This window comes from Molossus molossus, unplaced genomic scaffold, assembly GCF_014108415.1.
Source record: "Molossus molossus isolate mMolMol1 unplaced genomic scaffold, mMolMol1.p scaffold_m16_p_20, whole genome shotgun sequence".
Lineage (NCBI taxonomy): Eukaryota > Metazoa > Chordata > Mammalia > Chiroptera > Molossidae > Molossus > Molossus molossus.
The window spans coordinates 39076169-39089104 of NW_023425356.1; the positions used below are offsets into that span (position 1 = coordinate 39076169).

General features: G+C 48.5%; 1 protein-coding gene across 1 annotated transcript in view; it reads right to left on the reverse strand.

The window, feature by feature from the left end:
* Nucleotides 1-11114, reverse strand: part of PTPN14 (protein tyrosine phosphatase non-receptor type 14) — a 163618-nt gene extending 152504 nt beyond the window's left edge. Inside the window, exon 1 of the mRNA XM_036272478.1 lies at nt 10909-11114. The gene's annotated coding sequence lies outside the window, so the exon portion shown is untranslated. The remainder of the gene's footprint in view (nt 1-10908) is intronic.
* Between the last annotated feature and the right edge of the window lie 1822 nt (nt 11115-12936).

The window sequence follows — 12936 nt, forward strand, 5'->3', positions numbered from 1 at the left end:
CCACCATAACCAATGGATACAGACAACAACACTACCGTGAAGGTGGGGGGAGGGGCAGGGAGGAGGGTGTCAAAGGGGGAAAAAGGAGGGACATCTGTAATAAAAAATAATAATAAATTCATAGGAAGGAGCACGGTTCAGACTGACAAACTTCCGAGGAGGAGGGCTGAGGGGGAGTGATGAGATCAACCAAAGAACTTATATGCACGTATATGTAACCAATGGACACAGACAACAATGCTTGGGGGGGATAGGGAGGAAGGTGTTTGGGAGGGGGTAGGAGAAACATCTGTAACAAAAATAATAGAGGGAAAAAAAAGAGAGAAAAATAATAATAATAAAGTATTAAATAAATAAAAGACCTAAACACATTCATAAGGATGAAGGGACATGGAATACACTCTTGTATCTAACCTGGCACTTGGAAACTAAGCCTCGTTTTGAAAACAAGCAAAGCAGCTGCTCCGCAGAAGCACAGCACAAATCATCCTTTCCAGCCTTTATTTTTAGATGCCTCTTAAGTAAACAATAATTTCTAAAGACTATAATTAAGACTGGTAGGTGTCATTTCATTATTTTGGAGTTTTAATTCTTTTCGCATCAGTCCCACTTTTTGCCCCCTCGTAAATCTCATAATTACGTAATATTCTATAACACATTCTTACTTTTGAATAAAAGAATTGATGTGCTCTTTTGAACATGTACAGATTGTTAAACGGCACAATCACCCAGAATGTCAGTTAGTAGAACCCACAGATTTAAACACAGGGACTCTAAAAGTCAGCCCCCTTTTTCAAATGCTAATTTGGAGACTTGGGTATGCCTAAAAAACATGTGCCTTCATCATCTACAGCACATTTTACAAAATGCATAATGAAAAAGAATACACGTAATATACAGATCATCGGATTTCACTGGCAGAAGCGAACGCTAATTGCCTGCTGGAGTCTTTAATGAAACCTAATTGCTGGCTTGAGCTGTCACCACTGACCCTGGTAACAGACTAGTACACTCTTCATAAGCCTAATACAGCAGCATCCTCCTTCATTACGGTTATTACAGCTCTGTAGTGGGACACACCTGCCACAAACTCGGCAGCCTCTCAGCTAAATGGATGTGTTGCTTCTCTACCCCAGAGTGAGCAGTGTTGACGGCAGAAGTCACCCTTATGACAAGTGGCACCGCTTCACAGCCCAGATCTACTTCCACACCTGGAATCACACACACCTCGGACAGCACTCCAGAAATCGTCAACACACTTCATGATGATGGGAGTGGGGGGAGGAGGCCAGAAAGAACAAAACACACCCCAAACACCAAGCCACTGCCACCACTATCAGGTAAAGGGGAAAAGCAGAAGAAATCATTTCTGAAACAAATCATGGGCTTGAATTAGAAAAATCTATGCATAAATCCATTCCATGTACAGTTTACATTTCAGATGTGGAGTCCAAGAGATAGTCCCTTCAATCTACAGTTTTTTAGGCACACTTTATTTTATTTTTTTCAATAATTTTTGTTTCTTTTTTTTATATATGCCTTTTCCAAGGTAATAACCTGTTGTCCTTTTGAGTATGCTATTTCATCATTTATCTCTTTGAAGATTCTAAACACACTAGTTTTCTTTTTTTTATTTTATTTTATTTTTTTAGGCACACTTTAAAAAATTATTAGTGCCCTGGCCGGGTAGCTCAGTTGGTTAGAATGTCATCCCAATATGCCAAAGTTGTGTGTTCGATTCCCAGTCAGGACACATACAAGAATCAACCAATGAATACACAAATAAGTCGAACAACAAATTGAAGTCTCTCTCCCTCTCTCTTCCCCGCCTCTAAAATCAATCAATAATTAAAATGTTTAACTTACTTGAATTAAAGATGTTGATCTTACATCTGCTACTCAACAATTCCCCACTCACTGAACATCTACTTGGCAGCGGGTACCAAGAACTCACGGGTAAATAAATCACAAAACACATCCTGGAAGAGCTTACCACTTTAAGAAGACAGATGAACAAACAACAATAACACAATGTGACGTATATCACAGTCAAGAATGTTGAGTACCAATCCAACAACGGATCAGGGGACAATGAACGCTCCCTGAGGACAAAAGGGAACGTCAGACAAAACGTCTAAGAAGATGTAGAATCATACCAGACACCGAAGAACAGAAAAGGAGATTATCATGTGAGCAGATGAGAAAGGGAATTCAGGGGGAAAGGAACAGTAACAGCATGAGTTAAAACCACAGACTTCCACCGTGAGAACTGCTTGGAGCAGGGTGATGGGGAGCAGAGAGGCTTGTAGTCAGATTCAGGGGGAACAAGGGCTGTGCACGCAGAGCCTGAACCCTCCGCTGGAGCGTCCACATTTATCATGAGCAACATGGGGTGTTTCCAAAATTAAGTACCTTCGACCCATGACAGACCTATGGGAGAACACAGTAAGCACACATGTCCCCACCGCCCAGCTTAGAAAATAAATACGTCTCCATCCTCACCTCCTCCACCCCTACCCCCTGTATCTGTTTGTCCTCATTTCCTTCTAACTTGTACTACAGACGTATGTGTCTCTCAACAGGATCAAGTGGCAGGAAGATTTCCAGCGGGAGAGTGGAAATATCAGACTGTTTAAAGCAAGTGTCTGGAGCGTAGGGGTGGTCTGGTCTCTGCGATGGGAGCCGGGGGCCGGAGAGAACAGTGGGACAGGTGGCACAAAGATGCTGAGGTCACTGTCTTCGCTGACTGCCATAATAGAGGGAGAGGAGGCAGCCTCGGCCTCGGAGGGCATTCCTAGGGCAAGGAGGAGACAGACGTGAGTGAACAGTTCCGGGTGACCAGCAGCAGAAAAGTGACAGTCTGCAGGGCGCTGAGAGAGATGCACAGAGGAGGGAGGCAGGTGACCCCTCCCGGGGGGCTGAAGGCCAGCGAGAGGCATGGGGCAGGGGAACCAGGACGCGGCGCACGAAGAGGTCAAGGCCAAGAGCAAAGCGGCAGAAGGGCCTGACCAGGGAGCAAGGTCAGGGAGGCACCCAGAGGAGCAGCGTTCAAAGTGGGCCTCCAGGGACACTTTGACAGGCGACATGATTGTTAGGTCCCTGGGAGAGGAAAGAGCATGAGCAGAGGTGGAAAATGACTGGGTCTGTTCGGGAAACAGCTGCAGCTTGGAAGAACCCCGGGGAATAGTGGGACATAAATCCGAAGAAATCAGAGGAAGGACCGTCTGGGGATTATATGGGGAGAAGCTTACATACCAAGCTGAAGTGTGTACAATGTACAGACGTAATTCATACCACATTCACTCCCAGGACCGGGAAATCTGCCTTTGTCCCTTTTACTTAAGACTGAAAAACTGGAGCGAGCCCGTCTGTGAGCTGGGGGGTAACATCAATGATATCAGTGCTGCTTATTACAGGTCGAGATGGTGACGGGCAGGCTGGCGCGTCTGCGGGACAGTGTCATAAAGGGGCGTCTCCCTCTCTCATTTAAAAACTGGTAACTCGGACTTTGAATACTGAGCATTTCTGCCTTTTCCTCTTTAATATAAGATATAATAATGTACAGACAAGAAATTAAGCATGTTCTAATATATCCCAACCTGCCAAGACAATTTTGTTTCCTGCCTCAACCCTAAATGTTCCTACTTATTAACTCTTCTGTGATAGTTACACTCCCTTGATCTGTGAGCTTTCCTAGGTCTGAAAACTCAGGGAAGAAATTACCATGTCTTTGGAAGTGTCCAAGTGAAGCAAAACCACATTAAGAACCAGAGTATCCGTCTAGGGATGTGATTCATCTCCTCAAGGGAACAAGTAAGATGTGTACAATAAACAGCAACGATATCTGTTTGTTTTAAACATTACATATAGTCATGCCCTGACCGGTTTGGCTCAGGGGTTAGGGCATCGGCCCGCGGACCGAAGGATCTTGGGTTTGATCCCCAGTCATGGGCGTGTACGCGGGTTGCAGGTTTGATCCCTGGTCCCAGTTGGGGTCGTGCAGGAGGCAACCAATTGATGTTTCTCTCTCACATCAATGCTTCTCTCTCTCTCTCTCTCTCTCTGTTTCTCTCCCCCTCCCCACCCTCTCTTCCACTCTGTCTAAAACATAATGAAAAACAAAATATCCTCAGGTAAGGATTAGCCACAAAAATAAATAAATCAAAAAAATAAAAATTACGAAAAATAAATAAATAAAAATCACACATAGCCATTAACATGACGCAATTTCAGAGCGCACTGCACTTCCTATCGTAGAATCGATGAGAAATGCCAGCCAGGCTGGGCTCTAGACCCCCACGGCAGCATTTCAGAAATGAAGTCATTCGTTGACCAATAAACACTTAAAAAAAAAACAATGAACTCCATTTCATTTTCTGCGAGACAGCGATAATAATAGTACCTGCTTCGCAGGATTGTTGAAGGATTTAATAAAATCATCTGAAGTGCTGGGAACAGGGGGACAGAGTGAGCGCCAATAACCTGAAGACATGGCTACTGCTATCTAGCCTCCATCCACCTAGGGTGGGGATTCTGATTCTGAACCACGTGAAATGTGAACACTGTAGGGAGACGCTTATAACTTAGCAGACAGGGAGGCAGACATATAACGGTGGCAAGATAAAACTTACCAATACAGGTAAGCGCAAAATGTTATGGGACTATCAAGAAAGGAATTCTAACTGGCGGTAGGAAGGGGTGTCAGGGAAAGTGTACTTTATCGGAATGGGCAGCAAGGGGGAGCGGGCACTCTGGGTCGGTCGGTCGGAATGTATGTAACAAAGGGGAGGGGAATTAAACACCACCAAGTGTTGGGGGCGGGGGAGAAGCAGATGAGAATGGGAAGGTACTCAGGGGTAAAGAAGCCTCATCATACAGGTAATGAGAAGCAAATGAAGAATTTAAATCATGTAAAAAACAGATCTGTGTTTTTTTAAAAACTCTTTGAAAAAGAGTTGATGAAGAAGATAGGAAACAAAGCCTTTGAAACTCTTGGAACCATCCCAAGAGGCAGTGGGGGTGGAGGGATGGGAGCAAACGAAAGGTATTTTAGAGACAAAAACTCCAAGGATCTAAGGGTCTGTTACTGGTGTTTGAGGGTACAGGTTGGGGGTGCAAAGAAAGGGCGGCATGAAGGGAATCCCGGGTGCCTGGCTTCAGCAGCTAGCTCAGAAGGCGAAGCAGCAGGCTTCGTGGCCATGAACTGGTGCGTTTGATCTGAGGCAGGCGGAATTCGGCATGTAAATCGGATACCCAGGCGGATGGAAGTACCAGAGACACCAAACTGGAACCAGGCAGAGGGGTCTGGATTGCAGATGACAGCCATGCAGTTCCACTAAAATGGAAACATCTAATTCAGGCTCTCCATGGGCCGAGTAGGGATAAGTGCCCATTAAGTGACTCCCAGCCTCTCCAGGGCTCTAAAACAACCAGGAACAGAATCAAACCCATGCATGAAAAACAAAGTGACTACCATACTACCAAGCCCGGGCCAGGGGTGGATGGACCAAAGAGAGTCCTTAGCACCAGGATTCTCCAAGTGCAGCGGGTCAAGGACCAGCAGTATTAGGACCACCGAGTTCCAAATTCTGGGGCCCTACCCCAGACCTACAGGATCAGAAGCTGGCGTGGGGGTGGGGAACGGCCCTTTAACAAGCCCTCCAGGTGATTCTGGTGCTCACTGGCCTTTGAGATCTGTGGCCTTAGCTAATGCCCCAATTACTTGAGGGGAACGAAGTGTGAAAGAAAGAACTCCCAGAAGATGGATTTCCAAAGACTTGAGGAAATTAAATGTTAGTAAAGGACACGTTTTGTGCAAAAAGAAGCATTAGGAACTTTTGCTAATTTTTAACAATGAGTGATTTTTTTTCCCCCTGGGAGCTAAAAAACTTGTGAGGCAAATGAGATCAAGCCAGTGGCCTGGCCAGGAAAGCCTCCTAATTTAGGAATATAGTTCACTACTAAACATCTCAAGCATCACACCTGTGAAGAGGATATTCTGCTTCTGAGGATGCCATAGCATTAGTGGACCCCTTTCTCCCCACACACCTTCCTGTTCACCAACATCAGGCATTTATGGAATGGCCGCCTAGAGTTACAGGATATGCAATAGGCCTCTGGGTCAAGCCAATTATAAGCCTAATTTAGTCCCCTAAGGAACTGAGCTAAATCAGCCACGTATCAAATTTTTACACACAAGATTGATCTAAGAATGGCCACAATATGTTTTTTCCGATAGGGAGGACCACGCAGCAAGCCAAACAAAAGCTAGACGGGAGAACAAGACTAAACCGAGCCAAGGAATATAGAACCAACAGGAAAAAAGGAAAGGAAATTAAAACAATGTTAATATGCCATTTATAATCCAACTTAGCCACAGAGCCACCCCTCTGCCACAAAAAGGTACTTCTAGTCACCATTACCTTTTATCTTCAGCAACTGTAATTCTTATCCACAAGTACTGCGTCATATCCTTTCATTCAGAATTATAAATAATTCAGAGATTATTTTCATAACCAGCATGCATGCAATGTATGGCAAATGCATGGGCAAGGTGGATTTCCCCTCCCTTCCCCTTGCCAAAATCCCAGCCAGATCTGCATTTGTCCTCTGCTCTTCTTCCTCTGACCTCCTGGCCTGCATGCAAACTACATTCATGTTAACCAGTTCTTGGCTATGACAATCCACTCTGCTGCAGGAACTCCTACTACACACCTGCCCTGCTGATGTTTTCGGAATTGTTCTTTTTTCTAACATTCCCTCCTCCTGGGAGGATGATATGAAGATCAAGGAGTTAATGTTTGTCAAATACTTTAGGCGTCTCAGATGAAAGGCAACATTAAAGCTTAAGCAACCTGAGGCTGGCATTCCAGGAGAGGTGTTGAAGTTGACTCTATATTTGGGCTTCAAAGAAGGAAATAGGATTGGTTCCTTTGGGAAGCTTTTGCCTTTCTTGCTAAAGGCAGGCAGATGTATTCGAGCATTCTTTAATTAACTGGATTTCAACATCAGAAATACCAGGATCCTTCTGTTAGTCCTGGTCCCTGTTACAGTAAGTAGTGCACAAGGGAAAAAAGGACCCTTTTCTCAGCCCTTCTCTAAGCGGCTTTCCTTCCTCAAGCTTCCCTTCTGCCTGGTCTTGCAAATGTCAACCTCCTCCTACAGGAGGGGCCACATGGCAGCTGCCAGCCAACACGTTTGCTTTGAGCCAATAGACCAAAAAAAAAAAAGACAAAGCTTTATGTGTATGTTGGCACACATGTGAATTCAGGCTAGCTGTTGGGGGGAAATAATGACACAAAGAGCACATTCATGGCCACGGAGAAGTCCTCGAACATATAAATAGCCATCCATGACCCAGCACCTACTCCGTGTGAGGCGCTGTTAGAAGGGGGACATATAGCATTACACTGGATCCTCCATAATTATTCTGCCAAGTTAGATACCACCGGCCCCAGCATGGACATGAAGACACTGAGACTGAATTTGACATTCTGAAGGGCTGTGAGGTTCATCCAGCACCACCCAGCTAAGAACATGGCAGAACCGGAATTCAAACCCAGCTCTATTGTGAACTACTACCCGTGGCTCCCCCTTGGACGCTCACTGAGCCCTCCATGGGGCTCAGACAGAGGAAAGGTAAATTACGTCATAAGGAGGGATCACAGTCTTATTTTAGATGTTACTCTTAACCTCCTTTTTTTTTTTTTTTTTTTTACCAAAACTTGTTTGTTTTCCCTTTCTCTTTTTTAATCAGCGCAAGCAGCAATTATTTAATTGGCTCATTAAGTATTTCATCTTATCTCCTTTCCCCTGCCTTATCTCTAACAAAGTGCACAGCACTGTTCTGAGGCTTAGAGTGAGTTCAAAAAATACACAGTGCTTGGTGACTATGCAAAGAAGTTCAAATGCAGTATAGGAGGTGAAGAAGGACAAGAATATGAACCCCAGGTCGGCTACAATGTGCAATCAAAGGGCTTATGTTGGCTTCCCATTTTTTTTTTAATTAATTAATTTTTGTTACAGATGTTTCTCCTTTTTCCCCCACTGATTCCCCCCTCCCCCTCCCTCCCTGCCCTTTCCCCAGTTTGTTGTCCATGTCCACTGTTCATGAATACATGCATGTAAGTTCTGTGGTTTATCTCTCCCCACCCCACCCCCATTTAGGGGGTTGTCAGTCTGTACTTCGCTTCCGCGTCTCTGGGACTACCCCCCTTGCTTCCCATTTTAAGAACAAAAAACATAAGTCCTTAATAAGGCCAGAAAGCACTAGAAGAAAAAAAAAATCGCCATCCTTCTCGAGCCCTGGCCCATCCATTCAGGACAGTAAGAACTCTCCTAAAAATTCTGATGCTTCTCTGAACTCTCTACATTCTTCCCCATTAAAACAGTCTAACTGTTCTTCCCATGACAGCTGTCCTTGCCACACACCTGAGTAGCTGAAGTGTTACTAATAACTACGTGTTTAAGCCAGTAGCAGAAGCTGGTAAGGTACGCGGATTTAGCAAGAAAGAACTTCTCTCACGCAGGAAAGCGCCCATCAAGGGGCTGTTCTTGAGATAAGAGAAGGAGTTTGTGGAGGGGCCTGGATAAATACCCAAACTGTAGGAAGTCAGGGTGCTCTTCCACTCTGATGCACTGGCCTGAGGTCACTGAAAGCTGGCCCTCTGCCACCTCAGCCAGGACTCAGCTACTATGAATAATACTACAACGCCACTCAGCCCAGTGAAGAGGCACCCTTGAAAGGCAAACCACGCCGAGAATGTTACTGCACTAGCAGGAACGTTTCCAGGCAGGATCTGCTGAATCCCGGACCATCAAGTTACAACAACCTGCTAGTAGAAGTTTTTATAAAGTTTCCGAGGAAGGAAAAGTCGTCCTCACAACTGTGCTGAAGCAATCATGACTTTGAAAAGTAGAGCATACTCGAACAGACACAGAGACACATACATAAACTCAGTCTGCACAGCATGGCCACCCAGTCAGCTCCCGTGCGTTAGGGCTATCATTTCAATGGCACAGGTTTTCAACCCCATCACCAAAAGATAGGTAACTTTTATGCAAGAGTCTGTACCGCAGCAGCCGCAGCATTATCACCTATGGCAGTCAAGCTGCTCTTTAAAAGGGAATCAATACCTTTCTGAATGAAACCCTGCATGGGCCAATTAGCGCCAATTAAAATTTAGATGGTCGCAGAACTGCTGCTCCCAGTAGAAACAGCATCAGGCATGGAGGTGTGTCCAAAAGGAGACTGCTCCTCTGGAAGATATTTGGATCCCATCAGTGGGTAACATGCTTCCAGTTTCATTTCTGTTATATGTGTGCGCGTGTGTGTACATTCATATACACATACATAAAATATATCTATATAAAATATAGATATACATAAAATATATCTCTCTATATATAGATATATATTTTTTTTTTTTAAATGCTGCCCCTGCCCTGGCCGGTTTGGCTCAGCGGCTGGAACGGGCCCGCAGTCCAGAGAGTCCCGGGTTCGGTTCCCGCTAAGGGCATGTACCTCGGTTGCAGTTTGTCCCCGGCCCCGGTTGGGGTCGTGTGGGTGGCAACCAGTCGATGTGTCTCTCTCACATTGAGGTTTCTCTCTCTTCCCCACCTCTCTCCTTCCCGCTCTATCTAAAGATAAATGCAAAAATATCCTCGGGTGAGGATAAAAAAATAAAATAAATAAAATAAAATGCTGCCCCTGCAACACTGTCCATAAATACCCTCTGGCCTCCAGACAGGTATGACCTTTTCGTACCTTTTCTTTGGATGACTCTCACTCTGCACAAGCTGTTTCCTCCAGGTAATCGCAACCTCACCCCCGGGACCAAGCTTTCCCTGGCAATTCTCACAACACTGTAATTCCGCACTGGCCTGTGGGTTTCCTCCAGGAGGCTGCGGTGAGATCTTGTTTTAGCACCTTTATGGCCTTGCTCCTAGCACAGAGTAGAAGCTCAGTGCTAGGTCATCTGAATGAATGAGTGAACTAATGGATTTTAAGAAATCAGAGTATTGGTGGAAACCCTGTAACCATACATGCAGCCTGTAGTCTACAGATTCCTCACCTTCACAAGAGCCTGAAACACCCAGTTCCTGAAAACCCCACAATAACCTTAAATTGGGGATGGGGGTGACAAGGACAGAAGGAAAAGGGAAACGGAGGTAGGGGCAGTGCAACCTCCCTGCTCCTTCAAAAAGGTGGAAACCCCACTTACAAGTATTCAAAACCCTGACTTAGAGTATATTAACCAGAGAGAGTATATTAACACCATCCTCAGAAGTTGTTAATACAGAGATTTGAAAGTTTGAGGTGGAGACCTATTCTGAAATTATGTGGCCACAGGTTTTCCCTATGAGCCAGCCCGACCACCCAAGTAGGAGCCAAGAAGCCCCGGAGTTTGGTGGCACGGCTGGGGCCTAGTGGGAAGGCATAAAAACTCCTCTCCCTCCCAAGATCCTGTTCCCCTGCGGGACAGAGGCGGGAAGGGAGCCTGCCCCTCTCCGCTGGAGCGTCAGCAATGTCGTTGTCTTTCATCCTCCTGTCCCCATCTCCTGGGTATCTCCAGAGGCCCTTTCGAGGCCCTCTCTCATGCCCAAAAAGCAGAAGGGAATGAGGAGGAGGGGGCGAAGGTGTGGGTTTAACCACAAGCTCTCCAGACAGCTCTCACCTTCCTCCTTGACGCCCCAGACAAGCTGCGCGCCTCACAGAGGGCGGCTCCCACTGCGACAGAAAACTCCTGCGGCCCGGCCACCTCGCGCCCCCGCTGCCCTGTCCGCGTCCCGGGCCGCCGATCCCAAGGTGGCTTTGCCAGCTTTTGCCCAAGTCATCCGCAAGGCGCCCGGGGCGCGCAGGCGACCCCCAACCTCGGGCCCGGCGTCCCCGCCCCAGACGGAGCTTACCTGCTTACATGGCCCGGTCGGAGCCCTGGAGTCCCGCGAGGAAAGGCTGTCCTTCCGCCGCGGCGGAGCCCCAATTCCCCAAGGAATTGATTCCAGTGGCTGGCGGAGGAGGGGCGAAGGGAAAGAGCCGGAGGAGGCGAAAGGGAAGGGAGGGCTCCGCAGCGATCCGGGCGCAAGAGTCGGCGCAGGGGCGCACGGAGCAGGAGAAAAGGAGAGCCACCTAAGCCCCAGGGTGTCCCGCCCGATGGAGGGAGTGAGGGGGCGAGGCCAGGGGGCGGGGGAGGATTGCTCGAGTGGGAGGGAGGGACCGCCAGCGGCCACTTTGTGCCTGCCGCTCCCCGAGGACCTGAGCCGGCGGGGCAGGCAGCAGAGCGAGCAGGAGCGCAGCAACCTGCCCGCTGCCTGCGCCCGCTCGGGGAGGAAAAGTTGGGAAGAACTTTTAAGGGCCGGGAGAGCCCGAGCGGCAGGAAACGCGAGCAGCCGGGAGAGGAGGGAGGAAGGGGCCGTGCGAGTGGGAGGGGACGGAGCAGGCGCCGGCGGCCGCGATTCCCCCACCCCCGGGCCGGCTCGGCAGCGCTGGGGGCCGGGAGGCGGAGGGAGCGCGGGGCGCGCGGCCGGGGGCGGGAGGAATGCGGCCGGGCGCGCGCGACGGGGGCGGGGGCGCGCGCGGGGAGCGCGGAAACGTGGAGCCCGAGCTCCGGCGCTGGAGCGCGCGGTCCCCGGGGACGTCACAGCGCTGGAATCCGAGGAATGCCGGGCTGCGGGAGCTCCTTCTGCAGGCCCGGGGGAAGTCGCACACTTTTAAACGTGGTAGGTTTGGAAGACGTTGGTGGAGGTGGGGGCGGAGGCCGGAGGACGGGACTCAAGTCCCTGGAGTGAGCCGCAGGACTGGCGAGGGAAAAGCGACCACAGCCGACCCAGCCTCGCGCCGCTCCCGGCGGGGGCGGGAGGCCGGGAAATACCCCACCGAGACCTAGGAAAAGCGCAGGGCAGGACAGCGGCAGCAGCTTGCCCACTCCGGCAAGCACAGTCCGTCCTATATTGGGGACCCTCCAGGCAGGACACCCCCCTGTAGCCACTGCACAGGGGAAGTAGAACAGGAGATGATAAGGTGGCTGCACCGAGCCGCCAGTCTCAGAATTCTCTCTCCAGGACACCCGGCACCTCAGGAGTATTAATCCACCTACCCACCCCTACACACACACCCACACACACCCCTTCTGCTGGGATCGCAAAAGTAGGCTGTGCGTGCCGGGAGTTGGTGCAGGTCGTTTTCCTGGTTCTTTCCAAGCCACAAACCGCCCCACCCTGCCAGAGTAGGCACAGGGAGGGAACTTCCTTAGCACTTTCGGAGGTGGAGTTAATGAGACGCAGCCGGTTTGATGGAAAAAGCACGGAGCCAGGAGAGGGACCCAGGGTGGTAGGCCTTGCCCTGCTGGTGACCGATTGGATCACTGAGGAGTTTTCCAGCGGAATACCCTGTAGCTGTAAGATTAAAGAGTTTGCCTACATTTTCTGTGGTCTTTTGCACTACTCAAGACATGCTGTAGGAATCTGTTATCTTACCGGGACTCAAGCCCAATCCCTTTGACCTTTCTTAGGTGGAAAAGGGCCCTTGAAGTCATTGTGGCAGAAGATGCTGATCCAGATTACTTCACTGTCCCACAGCTCATTCAAAAATCCGGGGCCTCTTGGGGGATGGATCGATCGGGAAACCCAAAAGCAAAGCCTCTTGTACCCATCATGGGCAGATTTGTGGTGACTGCCTTTTCTGAGCATTTGACAATCTCCAGAACTAAATGAAGTAGAGAAGAGTCTACAAGGGATAGAAGGGGGAGGTTGAAGGGAATTAAGATCCGTTTCTCAAACTTCCAAGGAAACAGCTGGATAGCTTCGATGTGGATTTGTTGGCTTTCCAAAGAAAATTAGGAAGTGCCTTACTGTGGTCCAGGAAGTGTGGAAAGCACTTGGTGCTCCTATGTTATCATCCCCATTTCCTAGATAAGGAAAGTGAGGCATGAAGAAATT